This window comes from Passer domesticus, chromosome 3, assembly GCF_036417665.1.
Source record: "Passer domesticus isolate bPasDom1 chromosome 3, bPasDom1.hap1, whole genome shotgun sequence".
NCBI classification, from domain to species: Eukaryota; Metazoa; Chordata; class Aves; order Passeriformes; family Passeridae; genus Passer; species Passer domesticus.
In genome coordinates, this window is record NC_087476.1 from 121,964,504 (window position 1) to 121,982,255 (window position 17,752).

A 17,752-nucleotide genomic window follows, 5' to 3' on the forward strand; every position below is an offset into this window, starting at 1 on the left:
CCTCAGCACCATCTAATTATCCCAAACTTCAGCCTGTTGCTCAAGAGGGCTGCTTCTGTGGATAGGCCGCTTAAAATACCCCGTGTACCCAGGCAGGGAAACACAGACTTCCCCTCAGTCCAAACACAACCAGTTTAATCAAGCCAGACTGTGACCTGTCCCAAGCAGAAGGGAGATAGAATAGTTTTTGTTTAAACAAGGGGGGGAAAAAAAGCAGCCAAATCCTTGTCTCATTTATGGTAATGTAAATCCTGAATAACTGGATAAATATAACCAAAGTTAAAGCTTTTATAAACAGGTATAAATCAGATCAGCTTAAACACATGCAAGTTTTTAAGACTCTTTGGCATCTTTGAAACCTCAGTTTCTGGTTAGATGCTCAGTCAGGCTGAGTCCAGCCTTTCAGCTGCCTGTTATTTATGGGACTGTTCACAAAGCCGAGTGGTCACCCCACAGGACATGTTTAACCTCCATTTGCACGACACTTAGCAGATGTGTAAACTGAAAGGCTGGCAGAAATTTGAGTGTGCACAACTGGGGGACAGTACTGTCCCTCAGAAATATAAAGTATCAAATAGAGGCATTAAAAAGCCAAAATTAAAAATCAAGATGTCCACCCAAGGAGATCATGATTTTTCATTTCAGATTGAGATCAAACATTCAGCATTTTTTCCCCCTAGAATCAAAAGTTCAGAGCTTAGGGTTTTTTTCTTTTTTAGTTTGAACTGTTGAAACATTTTGACTGAAAATAAACATTTTGACATTTCCAAGTCAGAATGTATACATGTGGTTTGTCAACAAAATTAGGTTAGAAATCGCAAAGGAAGAGGTTTTCATGTGAGGTTTATATTGTACTTCCTGCTTTTTGAAGAAACAGTGCAATCATGTCCAGGTCAAAAAGTTAAGAGGTGCTCAAAAATGCTAACAATGAATTGCCCACTCTCCTTTAATCTCAGATCAGTTTTGAACTCAGTTTGGATTATCCCTGATTTTATTCAAGATAATTCATCTGCTTTTCCAGCTGCTTAGAGAGACCTGGGCTACCAACGACTTGCATGCACAGTCTAGGATTAGAAGTGTAGAAAGGCACAAAAATATTATTATTACATTTGTATGTGTTTTCTTGAACCGGAAGTTGTGTTTTGCACCTTTTAAGGGTGAATGCTGGATCCTGTTTCAGATTTCTCTTCTGCATTTAGCCTGCTTGGACACAGCTGAGAGATTTGAAACATCAAATCAATTTGGAGCTGTGTGAATTCCTTCCAGATATGACTTTTCTTGGATGTGTAAAGACTCAGCACTCAGGGAGCACCTGAATGACCACTCTGCTGCCCTAGGGACTGGCACAGCAAAGGATCTGAATGAGCAAACTACTGGCCATGCAATTATTTTTACAATTTCTTTCTTTTAATTGCAATGCAGAGAATAAGAGTTCAGGCAACAGAATATTTTAAATCTGTGCCCTTAATGCAGAACAGAACTACATGGCCAGAAGAATTACATTTGTCTTGCTTTTATTTTAAACTCCTGTATCTTAATTCTGGCAAGAAGTTGAAATGTCCAGAATAATTCTCTTTTCTCAATATCTCTGGATTGTCTTCAAGCAAGGTAGCTGGAAAGACTGCAATCAAATCATTTCCATTGACCCCTATATCTTACTAGTCAAAACCTGCATGAGCTACAGAAATTGTTGGTGCTCTTGCAACAGGTGTTGATCTGAAAAATACAAATGTAATTTATGACTTTGGAAAATGTAAATCAGAGATTTTTTTTTTAGAGAGATGTTTGGGTGTGTATATAAAAACCCAGTAAGAAACCAAGACTATTTTTTCTTCCATATACCTACCTTTAATTAATTACTATGTGTTTTATGGTAATATATATCCCACTTATATAATTAATTGGTACTTTAGAAAGAGGGTCTTATCTTAAAGATACTCAAGCACCCACAAAAAGGAAAGGGGAAAGGGAAGGAGGGGAAAGGAGGGGAAAGGAGGGGAGAGGAGAGGAGAGGAGAGGAGAGGAGAGGAGAGGAGAGGAGAGGAGAGGAGAGGAGAGGAGAGGAGAGGAGAGGAGAGGAGAGGAGAGGAGAGGAGAGGAGAGGAGAGGAGAGGAGAGGAGAGGAGAGGAGAGGAGAGGAGAGGAGAGGAGAGGAGAGGAGAGGAGAGGAGAGGAGAGGAGAGGAGAGGAGAGGAGAGGAGAGGAGAGGAGAGGAGAGGAGAGGAGAGGAGAGGAGAGGAGAGGAGAGGAGAGGAGAGGAGAGGAGAGGAGAGGAAAGGAAAGGAAAGGAAAGGAAAGGAAAGGAAAGGAAAGGAAAGGAAAGGAAAGGAAAGGAAAGGAAAGGAAAGGAAAGGAAAGGAAAGGAAAGGAAAGGAAAGGAAAGGAAAGGAAAGGAAAGGAAAGGAAAGGAAAGGAAAGGAAAGGAAAGGAAAGGAAAGGAAAGGAAAGGAAAGGAAAGGAAAGGAAAGGAAAGGAAAGGAAAGGAAAGGAAAGGAAAGGAAAGGAAAGGAGGAGACCTAAGTTGATATCAGGTCTAAATTATTAGAGAAAACACCTGAACTATATTGCAAAAATACTGAATATAGAGTATCTTGTGGCACCCTGTCTATCCAAACGGAAAGGTTCTGAGTCTCAGGGAGCAGCTGCTACTGAGCATCACATCCTAACATCCAGCAGCATGGCCAAGCAACAGTGAAAATATGCAAAATCAGGAAGCAAGTTTGAAAATGTAAGCAGCTGTTTTTCTTGTTAGGCATAAATTTCATGCCATTGGATTCTCAATTCATTTTCTATCAAGAGAACAATTGAGATCCAAATATTTGATGTAACATTCAAGTATTTTGCAACACAAGCAGTCCAGACTTCTCTAATTTTTGCCTTTTACAAAACACTCATAATATTTTACTCCTGTCAAGGGCTTAAATTTTCTTGATGGAAAGAGATGATGTGGGAGGACAAATGGCTGAGATGCAGTGCTCAATCTATTTGAAAAAAGCCTCTCTCTTACATCAAAGATTCTTTGCTAAAATAACAATGAATCAAGTTAACTCCATGGGCACAACATCAAGCTTCCCTTGCACCAGAATTATGACTTTTAGACAATGGTAGACTTAAAATACTTTCTAGCCAAGCACTAGACTGACATCTATGAGAATTTAAATAGTTGCACAAAACCAAAAAGAAGGATAAATCATTTTAGAGGAGAGGATAGTCCATCCCATATCTTCAAAGCTTTTGGTACAGAAATAGCCACAGGAAGTGGCAATGAATGCAACAGATAAATATAATGTACACAACACCTTTTAATTTGTCCCAGTGAATCCAAAGAAGTGTAACTTTAAAAGTTTAGGAGTTCAGGAAGTACACATGTTGGATAAATAAAGTCTTCAAGTAAAGCAGAGGATTGCACTAATCCCAACAACCTCTGAATCTCAACTTGCTTAAACTCACATTCACTTCTGGGTTTGGTCTTAGGAATGGGACCTGCTACACCGTGGTTCATTTTCTTGGGGAAACAAAATGAATGAGTGGTATTAGAATCACCCAAGAGGCTTAGGTGCAGGTCGCTAACAATATTAAACATGTGGATGAGTGGAACAGCCTAACAGATTCCAGAAAAGGAGAAAACTCTGCTGCAGAAACATGCATTGCCTTTGAATTGTCACAAGGAACACCAATCCCATAGAGCTGAAGCTCCCCACCATCAGGGAGCAGGAATGTTATTGCAAGGGAGCAGCAGCCACCAAGCAGGAGACAAGGGTCTTCAGGAGTTTGGGCTTGTCCAGGAGTGGGACTTTTGATTTATTTCCTGCAACATTGCACACTCCAGAGTCAGGAATACAACAAAGATCTGAGCTGTGGGTTCCTAGACAGGGTTCTAATTATCCTGCATGGCATCACATTGTTTCCCCCAGAGCTCATCACTGCCTCCTCACATCATCCACACACTGCAGGGGAAGGAAACAAAGTGCCTGCCTGGAAGGGGAGAGGTGGGGTAGAGCAGAAGGTCAGGAGCTGGGTACTTACGATCCAGCTATTCCGTCTCCAGGAGAAGCTTGCAGTAGCAGCCAGGGCCCTGAATGTAAAAACCGGATACGTGTAATATTTCTAAGATTATTCTAGCATCCCATATTCTCATCCGAGTTGGAAGTGCCCTGACTTCATTTTCCCACAGATAGGAGAAATAAAGGTTTATGTCACATAAAGCTGGGAGCCTTTTGCTGAGCAGATGGATGGCCAGCTTCCTGCTCTCTTAGGTAAGCAATAGAGGAAATTATACTGTAATTCAGAGAGCTTCAAAATAAAATGGCTTTTGGCAATGCTTAGACTTGTGCTAATATCACAGCAGTTATTTCTGTCAGCTTCAGAGTACTGTGCTGTGGCCAATTAATGGAAAAAAAGATGAGAGTCGGTTAATTGCTCTGGGATTTTCTCTCTGAATGTTCAGGCTAGATTAAGGAAAAGGCCTTGCCCTTGCCTGTATAGCCTCTTATTTCCAATTGGTGCTGGCCTCACTGCTCCTATTAAAGGTCAGTCAATGTTTCCACTATAAACCTCCTTTACTGCGGATTTCACACAAGTGTGTGAGTTTCATTTACTCTGGACTGAATCACAGTTGTTCTTGACCTGGAAGTGGAGGTGTTTTGATCTGTTCTTTAAATCTGTATGCTCATTTCAGTATTAACCTGGGACATCTTCAAAAAAAGGTCATTTCTAACACACATTCTTATTCTAAAAGATTCCAAGCATAGATGATCCCCTTGGATAACTGATTCCTTCAAAACACCAGCCAGTGGTTTCCTGATTTAGTCCCAAAGCAATATTGGCAGCTCATTGCATGTTATCTGAGAAACTATGGTTATCAAGCTTTATTATTCAATAGAGGGTGGGTCACTTCTGAAAAAGGAAAATCTGAAAGGAAGGTATTACTATTTGGAACAATTTCAGTTTCCAAACAAAAAGTTGTATTTCAAAATGGGCTGTGCACACAACTAGCAGTTGAATACAGCACAATCCCCAGTACAGAGTATGAAAATTATTTTTGCCATTAGGCAGGAAACCAAAATACACTGGAATCAAAATCCTGTATTCTCCAAACTTCTGTAGAAATTAAGTACTCCATGGGATATCTCTAGGGCAACGGATTGTCCCTTTGTAAAATGAATAATCACCAAGGAATTATTTGTAAAGTCCCCTCATTACACACCCACACACATCTTTCCCACTGAAGCAATAGCTCCTGCTGTCTATCTTCTGCCTCCCTCTATTGGAAAGAGGCCTCCTCCACAGGCAGGAGAGCCAAGTGCCAGCTCTGGTGGGTTATTCCCTCTTCTGCCTTAGCTGGGGCACAAAGGACAAGTGCAGGCCCCTCCCCAGGGCTGAAGCTGATCCCTTGTTCCCTCTTCCCCTTGAAGCAGAAGAGCCAGGGAACCTTTTCTCCCTCTAGAAAGGAGTTGCAATCCAAGAGGAGGAGGCTTACCAGAAAATCCAGGTTTGGTGTCACATACCTGTCATTGAGGTGTGCAAGAAAGGATGGACAGTGGGAATGCCTAAGAATTTGGCAATAGTTTTGTATTCCATGTTACAGTATAAAAACTGTCACAATTTTCAACAGGAAAAATCAAAGCACCTCCCAGTCAGTCATGTTTTTATTCTCAAGGAATTATTTGGTGGAAATTCTCCAACTTGTGAGGTTTCACTCTGAACAAAGCAAAAGCAAAATTCTTTTTCCATGGTTATTTGCATTCTTTGCCCATCCCTACTTTCAGCTTTAGTCTCTCCACACGCACCCAGGTTTGCTCATCCACGCCCGCACACCTGGTTCTCCGTTAGGACTGCCTTGGCCTGGCCCCAAGAGCAGTGGATTTCAAAGCCAACACCCAATTCTCATGCAGAGGACAATCCCACACCTATGGCTATGCTTTCAAACTATCTAAATGCACACAGGGCATCTGCAGAACTCAGTAGCAGAGGTGTAAATTTAGACTGTTACAGCAATCTTGATGGAAATCTGATAAATTCTTACTGCATCAGGAGCAGGGTTTGGTTTAGCCCAGGCTGTTTGGAGGAGGTCAAGCTGAAGGTTCCTCACAGAACTCCCTGTGAGGATTTTAGAGGCAGAATGGCCACGCAGGGAGTTCTGCCATCAGGCTGCACACTTTCCCAAGTCAGGTGAGAACAGCCTGTGGATCTGTGTATCTCTCTGTAGTTACAAGTAAATTGCATTTCCACACTCTTCTTAGACTTAAGGATTAGAAACCTGATACTTCAAAACAAAGCCGAATGAGCTGATGCCTCACAGGCTTCCATGAACTGGCAGCAGAGCTGCAGTTCAAGGCATCCTAAACTTTAACACGGAACAAACTCTTTACACTCCAAGCATGGTGAGACCCTGTCACAGGGTACCCAGAGAATCTGTGGATGCCCCATCCCTGGAGTGTTTCAGGCCAGCCTGGTCTAGAGGAAGGTGTCCTTGTCCACAGCAGAGGGCTGGAACAAGACAATCTTTAAGGCCCCTTCCAACCCAAGCCTTTCTATGATTCTATGTTCTGAACATGGACACAAGCACATGGATCTGCCTGGATTGCAGGCAGCATTAACACGCTGATACCACGTACCAATTCAATTGGAACACGTTCAAATGATGGGCTGAGCTCATTCACCTGTGGCAGCATCAATTCATGTAGCCATGCCTTCCTATCAATCAGTATTTTGCAGGCCTGACACCAAAGGCAGCTTTTACAGTGCAGCCAGCTGCCATGGAATACCTGGGGAGGACACAAGTGCGTCGGAAGAAACAGGACTTTGAGCAGTGCAACTTGTGTGTCTCCACCTTCATCAGTGCTCTGCTGGGACAGCAGGGAGGCAGCTCACGCAGAGTGGGAAGGATGAGTAAAGGAAACCATGCTGGAAAAGATTCACTAGAGAAAATCTCTCAACCCAAAAGGCCCACTCAGGGTATCCCTGAGGAGAATGAGGTCCTCTGTCTGGCACAATAAACCATGATCTCTAGTCAAAGGAAAGAAGAATTCATACTTTTAGGCTTGTCAGTAAAGTGGGCTCAGTCCAAAACAGAGGGACAGCTTAATAGTAAGTTGGATCTGCAATTATTGACTTTTAAGTGAAGATTGGCTCCCAGTTCCCAGACTGAAGTCAAGACTTTCTACCCTTTCCATGTTGACTGATCCTCCTACCACTTACCTCACCTAAAAGCACATGACTCTTACAGGTTGTTTTAAGGTGTAGGAATATTTCATCCTGCGTTTGTCAAGGGCTTCTCCAGCCCAGTATTCTGCATCTCTGCATTTACAGTATGGAAAGCCCTCTCCCTCTGAGCCCATGTTGTACACAAGATGAGAAAGCCTCCCATAACATCCTAACAAAACATGCTTGAACAGAGCCAGCAAGATTTCACTATAAGCTATTTCTGTAGGTTAATTCTATTGCATAACTTAAAGGATTGACAATCAGCCATAGAAGAACAAAAGATGTGTTGAACAAGAGAGGGGATCTTCTTAAGTCACATGACACTACTACTGGCTGTTTCCAGCTCGTATTTTCAGTGTCAGAGCATCACAGAAACCCTGGAAAAGACAGAGGTGGTCCATTACTGTCTCAGCTGAGCAGAATCCTTGTGTCCAGCTGCTGAGTGACTGATGCCACTGCCTTTTTTACATTCCTGAAGGGCCTGAAATGTGTTCAAGCTCCACTTATTTACTAACTTTTCAAATTGTAATAGGCTGTGCTTTTATTCACTCAAATTGCCTTGATTTTCTTTTCTTTTTCCTCTTTTTTTTTTTTTCCAGATGGAAACTATCTGGAAAGAAACCATTTGGTAATAGAGAAACCAGCAACTTGTGGGATGAGTTCAGGACTGCTTGGGAAGAAGAGACCCAGGGAGCACACGTTATTTATCTTGCATTACTCCACTTTTTCCCAAATATGTTTTTATATAACATGACAGGTTATCACTTCTTGCCTTTGGCTACAGATGGGTAGGACTGCAAACAATCAAATGCAAATCAAGAACAGTCTACAGCAGACACACCATTGTATTGTCATGGCATCACTCCTACTCACTCCATTAGTCAAAGCACTCCCTCGGTTTGGTGATTTGGATGGAGTAGCTGGGTGGAGATGGAGTGTGTGGGTGGATGGCCCTTCTCCAGCAGAGCGAACGCTCTCCTCGGGGGGACGTCTTACGACAAGGAATTCCTCATGACATCATGGGCTGCTTGACGCGGGAGTGATGTGCTCGAGCTGGAATGGCTCCCACTGAGTTTTATAACACAGCCAAAATAGGATGAGCAAATCCTACAAGGATAATCAATTCAGGGGCGTGGCTGTACTTAGACCAGGATTTTTCCTTCTTTCCTTTCCCAATAGTAAGATGTGTTTCAGAAATGCAGCTTCTAACCCCAAGAAAGCCGGATGCACACACTGACTGTGATTAGCACAGTTTTCCTTTTGTTGGGTTTATATACAAAATATCAACTCAAATGTTTTTCCTTTCAGGATCAATTAAAAGAAATCTCCTTCCCACAACCTCATAAAATAACCCAACAGTCCTCAAGAAGGGATCAAGTGCTTTTCACACTTTAAGTCAGCTGTGCTTTAGATTTAGATCTATCTTTACTATTTAGAAAAGGGCTGACATTTTCTTACCAGAGAAAAAAAGATCAGCAAATTTGGGCTAGATGAACTAAGGAATTGTTTGTCCTGTCCAATTCACCAAAAACCCAGGAGACATTTACTCAAGTGCTTCACGTCTCAAAAATGTTCACACAGTGTACAGACCGAGCTGGCATCGTTGACAGAGGACATCTCATCAAAACTAACACATTCTATAAACCACACAGTGGGCAGCACCACGGGGATGAGAAATATCCTTTTTGAGCTGTTTTTGGTTAACAGAGCAAAGCAAGCCCTGGTCAGGACTGCAAAACACAACAGGACAAGGCAGACCAGGGATATCCGATCTTCTCTAACTCCTGGGTAGAGCTTTAGGGCAGGAGCTTTTAACTCCAATTTTCTGTGCTTTACTTGGCTTGGAACAAGTGACAAGGGCAATTCCTATACACTTTTGTTGTTTCAGCTAAAACAATTGGGAAAGGACAGGTGAGTATGGCTACACACATCTAAGTGGGTAAAAAATATATCCTGGCATGGCATTACAAGAACAGTGTGATGAGATCCAACAAGCTGTAGTACACAGGACCTGATATTAAAAAAACAATCAGCTTGCCTCAAAAAATTAAATTTTTGTCTTCTAGAAAAATTGCAATTAAGATAGAACAGACAGCTTTAGTGAGATGTCATAACCTGGTAGCAGCAAAATAAAATTCCCAAATAAACCTGAGCTATTATTACAAGGGAAATATTGTACAGTAATTATAATTTAGTGAGAAACTAAATTGAAACTGTAATTGACAGAATTAGGGGAACATGTACTGTGGCTACATCTCTGCCTTGGATCTGCTCATAGGGAGCTTGGTGAGATGGAAGAAGGAAAGATTTGGCTGCTGGCAAAAAGAATTTCTCCCCTGCACTATGAAACAGTCTGTAAGCCCAAACATAAACTCACAGTAAGAGTTTCCAATAATAGGCAAAAGTACAACACAATTATCTGTGTTACACAACGGCTGAAAATCTCATTTGTAATGAATCCACAGGTTCCCCAGGAGGTGAATCTCTGCAGTAGTTCAGGACCTCTCCCTGAGCACAAGCAGGGCAGGTTTGACCCGGCTGTCCCCCATGTCCCAGCACAGCATCCTCCCAGGTTGTATCCTACTTCTCCTTGACACCACACTACACAAACACACCCTCCCAGGCCCCAGCACACCTTTGCCATTATTTGAAATGTTTTTCACTGCAGAGCACATGTGCATTCTTCCAAACATGTGTAAGAGCTCCAGGGCCCGGGGGAGCTGCAGCCCCCGTGGTGTGCAGCAGGAACACAGCCAGCCCGCCTGAAAAGAGAATCGCCCTGAGCAATGCTTATTCTTAGATTAGCTGCACACAACAGGGAGATCTTCCTATCTGAAAAGTGCATATTTGGAGAGGTACACCTCCTGCCAAGGCTTTCCCAAGTGGCTCCCAGGTGCACCAAGGCTAGCAGAGGTATTAGACAGAAGGTGAAAACAAACTCTGGCATGGGAGAGAGGGAACATGCTAAATTCTCCTCTTAATCCCTGATATTTAAGGGATCGCTTTAAACCCTGCAGCACGAGCTTTGTGATGCGTGACAGCATATGTTCTTTATTTGGGTTATTCCTATTATTCCTATCAGTGTTTGCTATTGTCTTTTCTGCAACGGGAGCTCAACAGCGATGAAAGCAGCACAGGTGACTGGCAGTGTTCCACGCTCTTCTCCCCTCACAGTCCCATTCCTCACTCTAATTTAATCAGGTGGTTTTAGCCTGGCACATCACGCTTTACTCTCTGAGGCACGCTACACCTGAGGCTCACCTACACACTGTGTCACTGGCATCTTAAATCACCATTCTGGCTCCAGGGTAGCTCTAGGAGTATCAGCATGTACTGACTATCCCTCATTAAAATTCAGCAGCGCTGGAGCAGATGAATTGTGCAACCCCATTGTTCCTGCTGTGTGGTTGCAGGCATTCACATAATCTTATTATGACTTTTGGGTGGTTCGCATGCATATTTACACTTTAATTTTCTGTGCTGTAGGTTCAAAGAGGAGCGTGTGAAATAGCAATATATGGCTCTTGGAACTGGGAAAAGATTAAGAGTCTCCTAAAATAAATAGAAAGTGATATAACATTGCCACGGTGTAGAATTTACACTGGAGCAAGGAAAAAATTCTGCAAACTGTTCTGGGAAAATTAGTATTTTTGTTTTGGAAAAAAACATTGTCTTTGAAAATCTTCATGTTAAGAAAAGGTTCTAATATTGTACGCTTCAGTAATGCCCTGGAGCCCTTTCCACGGAGAAGATACTCACCATGTTTGCCACCAGATAAATCCAAAATGGCATTGCAGTGCCCTCCTTGGGGATCTTCCCTGCATTTCATTAGGGACCTACACTCCTCAAATATCAGCAATTGGCAAAATGAACAAACTTGGAAGGAAGTACCTAGGGCTATTTTGCCTTAAGGAACCCATCAGAAAGAGGTGAAGGGGAAACACTTCCCCGTTTGTTGTGAAATCCTTTTCCAAAAGGATTTACATTGACAACCCAGGGACACCTCAAAATAGTTGAAACTTTGCATAATGCTTACAAAACAATACAGACAAGCAAGCCTTGGAAGATTACAAGGAAGTGTGGCTGCTGATGGTTCCCAGAAAAATGCTTTCATCACACAAATACAGTTGAGGGAGAGATAAAGGAAAAAGACTCAAGGAACCTTGACCTGACAGGGTAAGAAATCCCTCTATACATAACTGTGCTGAGTTAGCACACTGGCAACATCAGCCCTAGCAGCTGGCAAAGACATTAACAACCCCTGTAAGGAAGAGTGCTTGGATTTGGATCCTCAGTGTTATTTGCCACCTTCCCCTTCAGAAAGGGGGCCATGGCATCCTCAAGGTTTCATAACACGGACTGAGTTGTGCCTTCCTCCATTTCCCCTGAAGAATCCCAAATGAAATGTGTGCACCTCAGTGTTAGCTCAGGAGGAAGATGCTCTGAGCTCTCTTCTTTTCATAGCACACGTACACTATTCCCATGTGCTTTTATTGACACAACTGTATTTACATTTCTATTTGATGTGTACAATGCACATCAGGATTTAATGGCACAGGCAGGACAAGAGTCCAAAAATTCCGACCTATTTCTCAACTACAAGACTTTACTCACCCCAGCCCTTGGCTTCTCTACAAGGACCACCAACAGAGGCAACAGCTGAAGACAACTGCAGTAGTTTTCTTTGGAATATGAACACGAGGAATTCAGCTGACACTGGAGGGATTCTGGACGATGGGTTATACACCTGCCAGGAAGAAGCAGCTATTTAGAAGGCTGTCTCTGGGTTTTTCTCTTCATTCCCTTACCAATAAAAGAAAAGCAGCCCATCACATAAGGTGGTGCATGCTCCACAGGGCTTCTTTCCTCTCCCTCCTTCCACATCCTCCCTTCTGGTAAGGCAGGAGAAGTAGAGAGCAGCAGGAGCAGCCATGAAGTTTCTCCTTTCTGTGGTTTAGTGCTGCAGTGTGTGATCTGTGCTTTCTTTAGTCACCAGCTGGCAGGTACAGCCTCTGAGGCTGCAGTGGAAGTTCAATAGACAGTCTAAAAGGGGTGGCTGGCACCGATGACTTAAACAGAAAACCTTGTGTTTACTGGTCCAGGATCAAGCAAGCTGTGCTGGCCTAAACCTCTCCTATATATATATATATATATTAACATACTTCATTACATAAAGTCTTTAACCATAGTGAGTGAAACATTACCAATGGGAAATCCATAAACGTTGGAATCCACAGAATGGAATGTTTTGATTTATTTTTGCCTACCCTCTCCCAGGAGACAATCAAAGAGTACACAATATTTTAGCTTTCCTCGAATTAATTATTTGTAAGCTTTTCCCCATCAGGCTTCCCTCTTGGTGTAGAATAACATACCTCCCCTCAGAAAAAAAAAATCTTTAAATTCCAGAGGAAACATCTTAGAACCTTTTATGTGGCCCAAAATAAATAGTCCATAATCCAGTAAAATCTTTTTTAAGAATAATGGGCAAGGAAATGTCTAGAAAAATAATTTCTGAAAATCCAACAGCAGAACAAAACAGGAAAATGTCTGGGGTTTGCATCTGTATTTTACCAACACCCACTTTCTAGTCCACTGTTTTCTTGCCATATGAATATTGGGCTTTACTTCATCACATTAATTAAATTGCTCAGGTGTTAGAGGGTACTTTCAGAAATAAATATCTGGAGGCTGTTTATAGGTACAGAAGTATGACAAGGATGCTCTAAGTACAGAAATGCTAAATAAAATCACTTCTGAGGGAAACAGAAACTTGTTCATCGTGTTTTTAAAATTTTTGAGCCTTTTCTACATCATTTAAAGCTGTGCAAATCACTAGTGTTCACAGTGCACAAAGAAATTCTTTCCTGTCTTTGTATAAATAGTACATATATAAGCATTAGCTTTATAAGGGAATCCTTTTGTACCAGGACTTCAGAATTTTGAAGTTGTGACAGATAAGCAGGCAATTTGAATGTGCTTAATATGGGAATGACTTCAGCACAGCTAAAAATACTGGATGCTTTTTGCTTCAGAATTTGTAATTTCTCAGTACAGCTTTTTCTCATATAAAAGTCTATATTTTCTTTTCTTTGATATTTCGTGATGGTTTTTTATCATATGGTTTAAAGAAGGTATTTTGAAAGCCAATTTGAAAAAAACCCAAATCCAGTATCAACAGTCATTTCTTTCTGAAGCATTTAGAGTTCACTTAGCTTTTTCCTAAGACAAATGCAATAATTTTCTTTCACATTCTTTAACATCCAGATCAGAGTGGGATCCTAGTGCTCCTAGCGGGATGTGCAGTGTAGCACGCAGGACATGCAGAACTCCTCACTGGAAGCTGAGGCTCATGTTGCTCAAGTAGGAAACACTTTTTTTTAACAAATGCGAGTAACTTCTCCTGGGTGTTGTAATTCTATCATCACTTGGAATCTGAAATCAAGATTGGATGCCTTTCTAAAAGATGCACTCATGGCTCAGTCCCAGATTCATGTCTTTGATAGTTCCTGTACTTGGTAGGAAATAATATAAAAATAGCAAGGTCAAATTCTTTGGCTTGTTTTACACCACAGGTCAAAGTGGACAACCGCAACTCCCAGAGGAACTTTGAATTCACTGCCATCATCAACAACAGTAGTAATTACCGTGTGCCTGGAATATTTGATTTAAATCCTGATGGGAAGCAGTGGAGAAGGGCATGAATTATCATCAGAGCACAAGCTGTTTGAATCCTAACTCACTTCACAAGTGAGATTTTAGGAATTCTCCTGGCTCTGGTCCTTTACTGTGGTGCAATCAACTCCAGTGTTAGTATTGCAGATAAGAGTTTCTCATTAAACAGACATCAGGGATCTACCATCTATTATACACGTGGCAGGGAATACATCTTTTTTCAGCTAAACCTAGCAGGTTAGGTTCAGCTATTCAGAAGTCTTTAGAAGGACAAAGACCATCACAACAGGTCACATGGACAGGGATACTGGAGACAAAGCTGACACTTCCAGGTAGTTGTCTCTAACATGTACAATTCTGGCCAATTCTCCACTGCAAACTAAAGCAGAGGACAGAGGTCTGTGATACAAGGGGTACAAGCAGTGATCAGCTCTGACACTTAATCATTCAGCACTCCTGAAAGCTGGCTTGTTACCCCTGCTGGGAGAGAGCTCCACACTCAGCACAAACCCAGTTCCCAGTACTGCTCAAGGTGGGTGAATCACCCCGAGTGACATTAGCTCAGAGTAACTGCACTGACAGGTTGGCTTTAATCACTGCAGGAGCTCCTTGTTCATACTAAAATGAGTAAGGCTTTGGCTCTGATTTATTGCTATTCTCTAGAGAGGATGAAGATTTTTTAATAGTGCCTTAAGTAGTGGATAGGGGCTGAGTCCTCTCTTTTTCCATAGATCGATTTTGGTTTTATCATGTGGAAAAGGTGGGCCAGTCAAAAGATGCTTCAAAGCCAGTGCTTAAAAATAAGTTATCACACTGCCCACCTCTGCCATGGAAGGCAGTGTAAATATCTGGGATCTTGCTAAAATTGCAGAAAAAATCATGTCCATCATCCAGACTTCTTCAAAAGCTGACTGAGGAGACAGCTGAGGGCTTTGCAATGCCATCTCTCTCATGCCAACACCTCTTGCACCAAGCAGAAGGCAAGAGTGCTCCCTGTGGATATCAAAGAAGATGCACATGTGCATCTTGCTTTGCATATTTCCTGTCCTGGGTTTACAGAAAGAATAAAAACCCAGCCAAGCCATTGCCCCATAAAATTTGTTGGCTACAGAGGCTGCTGTACATAGCAGGAGATGCTCTGAGTCAGCTGTGGGTGCAGAAAAGCCTCCCCTGCTTCCAGCCTTTGCATGAAGAGGGATGGACACATCGTGGTGACAGTCTGTCCCTGCAGGGCAACCTGCTCTGCATCTCTGGCATGCTGCTCTAGTTTTGCAGGAGTCCTTTGAAATTTGATGAGGTTTTGTTCAGCACTTTTTTTTTTTTTCAATTAAAACCCTTCTTTCTTCTAATAAACATCAGACATGAAAATACCTAAGATTGACAGTTCTTCTTTACCCTGAAAATAAAAATGTGGAGTCTGGAATTTTGGAAGTTTTGATTTTTTTCAGAGTGTCTGTTTTCCTCAAACTGTACACAGGACCAGAAAACAATAAATTGAGTGGCAAGGCAAAGAGGAGAGAGGAGGGAAGTAAAAACAGTTGAGAAAGCCTTTCAAACTTCTCCAGTCCTGATGCTGGGAATTGTGACAGACGAGCTTTTTAGAGCAAGCACACGTTTCCCAGGTGGACCCCACAGTTCCATCCCAACTGTGTCTCCTCCAATCCTTGCCAGCCCTTGGCTTCCCTCCCCAACCCAGCTGGCCAGTTCTTCCCTGTCCATGTTCCTCCTTTTAAGAAAGGACTTTATTTATTGAGTAAAACCTCATGCTTTAAAATCTAATTTTTCACATTAAGGACTGTTTGCATAAGCACACAAATGGTTTCTCCCTCACATACAAGCCCTAAAAGCCTTGGAATTGCCCAGAGTCCTCTGATAGCCCTTTTCTAACTGAACAAACTGAGACGTGTCTCCTATGTTCACAACAGCTTTTAAACCTCTTAATCTCAGGACTAAGAGTTTCACAAGGGTAAATCCTCTTGGCTCTGGAAAAACATCTCAGGGCTACACACATTTTTGGCAACACAGAAGTCGCTCTAATAGCCAGCTGCAGTTCTGAACCTGCCATCTGAGGGGAGGATAAAGACTTGGGTGTTGTTTAGTCTGGAGGAGAGGAAACTAAGGAATGCATGTGACAAAATGTCTTCCAATGTGTAGGGACTTCTAAGAAGAGAGGAATGATTAATTGTTCATCATAGCCAGCAGAAAGAGGAGGAATCAGCATAAGCTCTAGCAAAGACAACTTAGGTCAGGTATTAGAAAAACATTTCAGCTATGGTGGTGAAATACTGGAACAAGCAACTTAGGAGTGTGGAATCTCCTTCACTGAAATTATGCAGACAAAATTTAGATAAATACCACTTTACAGGCAACCCAGAAATGTGGAATTTCCTTTCCTGGAGTTTTGAAGAAAAAGTTAAGACACATGTCTGGTAGGCATGGCTTAGCTACACTTGATCTGTTTCATCCAGCTCAACAACCTCCAAGGCTCCTTCCAGTCACTCCATGATTTACAGGGCAGTGGTAAATTCTCATAAGATGGGTCCACCCACACCTCAACTGCACAAGACATTGAACACACACACATTTTGTGGAGTAGCTCCAAGGGGCTAAACATTAAAAAAGGAAATGGAAAACAAAATTGCTCAAGTCCTGGTGCATATAACAAATCGGCAGCAGACAGACAGGTATCATCTCAGGAATCTCAGAACTCCCAGTGCAGTCACCCAGTCATTCGGTCATTTCCCAGCTAGATGTAAAAGACCATCCCACATCAAAACCTGTATTAGCCCTGATATCTTCTTCCTCTCATTTTCCCTTTGCTTAATGAAAGGAAGCACAGCTACTTGATGGCTGGAGAGCAATTAGCTGCATCCTGTTCAGCGTGGCTGAAGTTGTATATTTGCATTTTAATATTTTTCCTATTACAGACCTCCCTGTGCTCCCATAAAAAACACAGCCTCTAATCCCCTATTAACTGTATTTAGCAAACCTCAAGTGTTTCCTCCATTTGCAATCTGGCTGGGCTTCAGCCCTGAAGCAAATTTCAGGTGGCTGTGGTCTAAACATTAACTCTGGTCTGGAGCGATTTGAATTACAAACCAAACAGACTGTAAATGGAATCCTAAAGTGCAGTCAGAGCTCAGTCTGGGAACCTGGCTTTGTTCTCCTGAGCCTGCAAACCTCCTCCTGCACTGCTCCTAGGGCACTCCAAAAAATGGGTCGTTACTCACAGAGAGGAAGTGCAGGTGTTACATTAAAGGACTGCAAAGGGAGCCATTTGGTACCAACAATATAGATTTATTACTCATAAATTTTTTAAATTTCCTTGTGTTTTGTGATTAAAAACACATCATACTTTGATTTCCTAACCACCTCCTGTGTTTTGCTTCCAAATTTTTGACAGCCAGTTAATTATGAAGTTTTCAACTTATTTGCCAAAGTCTACCGCACGCGCATTTGCTGCGTCGCAGCTAAAAGGATTCAGCCACAAATATCCCCCTTTTCTGCAGCTGCAGCAGCCATGACATGATGCATTCTTTAATTATTCACATCTTCCAACAACACAGGAGCATCATCTGTTATGCAGGAGGCTTCAGCTTCTATCCTCATAAAAAAACCCTAAAAAAACCCAAAGACCGAATTAAGCCTCAGTGCTTGCTCAGACTGAAGGCTTAAAGGAAAAACTACAGGAAGTGGAAAAGGCCTGTGATTTTATCCACACAGCTGGCATTTTGTAGACTGCTATTAACAGGATGCAAGAAGTGATCAGGTAGACCTTTAAAGGACTAGACCCAAGGAAATGTCTGAACAACAACTAGAGTTATAATTATTGGCAAAAAATCAGCTCTTGTGCTCTTTTGCAAGAAGGAAG

General features: G+C 42.1%; 1 long non-coding RNA gene across 14 annotated transcripts in view; it reads right to left on the reverse strand.

Annotated features, from left to right (window-relative positions):
- LOC135297772 (uncharacterized) overlaps positions 1 to 17,752 on the reverse strand; it is a 210,987-nt gene that overhangs the window by 179,699 nt on the left and 13,536 nt on the right. For 13 of the 14 annotated variants that reach the window (XR_010359708.1, XR_010359712.1, XR_010359717.1 and 10 more), the window contains exon 2: positions 11,821 to 11,953. The exons of the other annotated variant lie outside the window; for it this stretch is intronic. This is a non-coding gene — a long non-coding RNA (uncharacterized LOC135297772). The remainder of the gene's footprint in view (positions 1 to 11,820; positions 11,954 to 17,752) is intronic. 14 annotated transcript variants of the gene reach the window in all.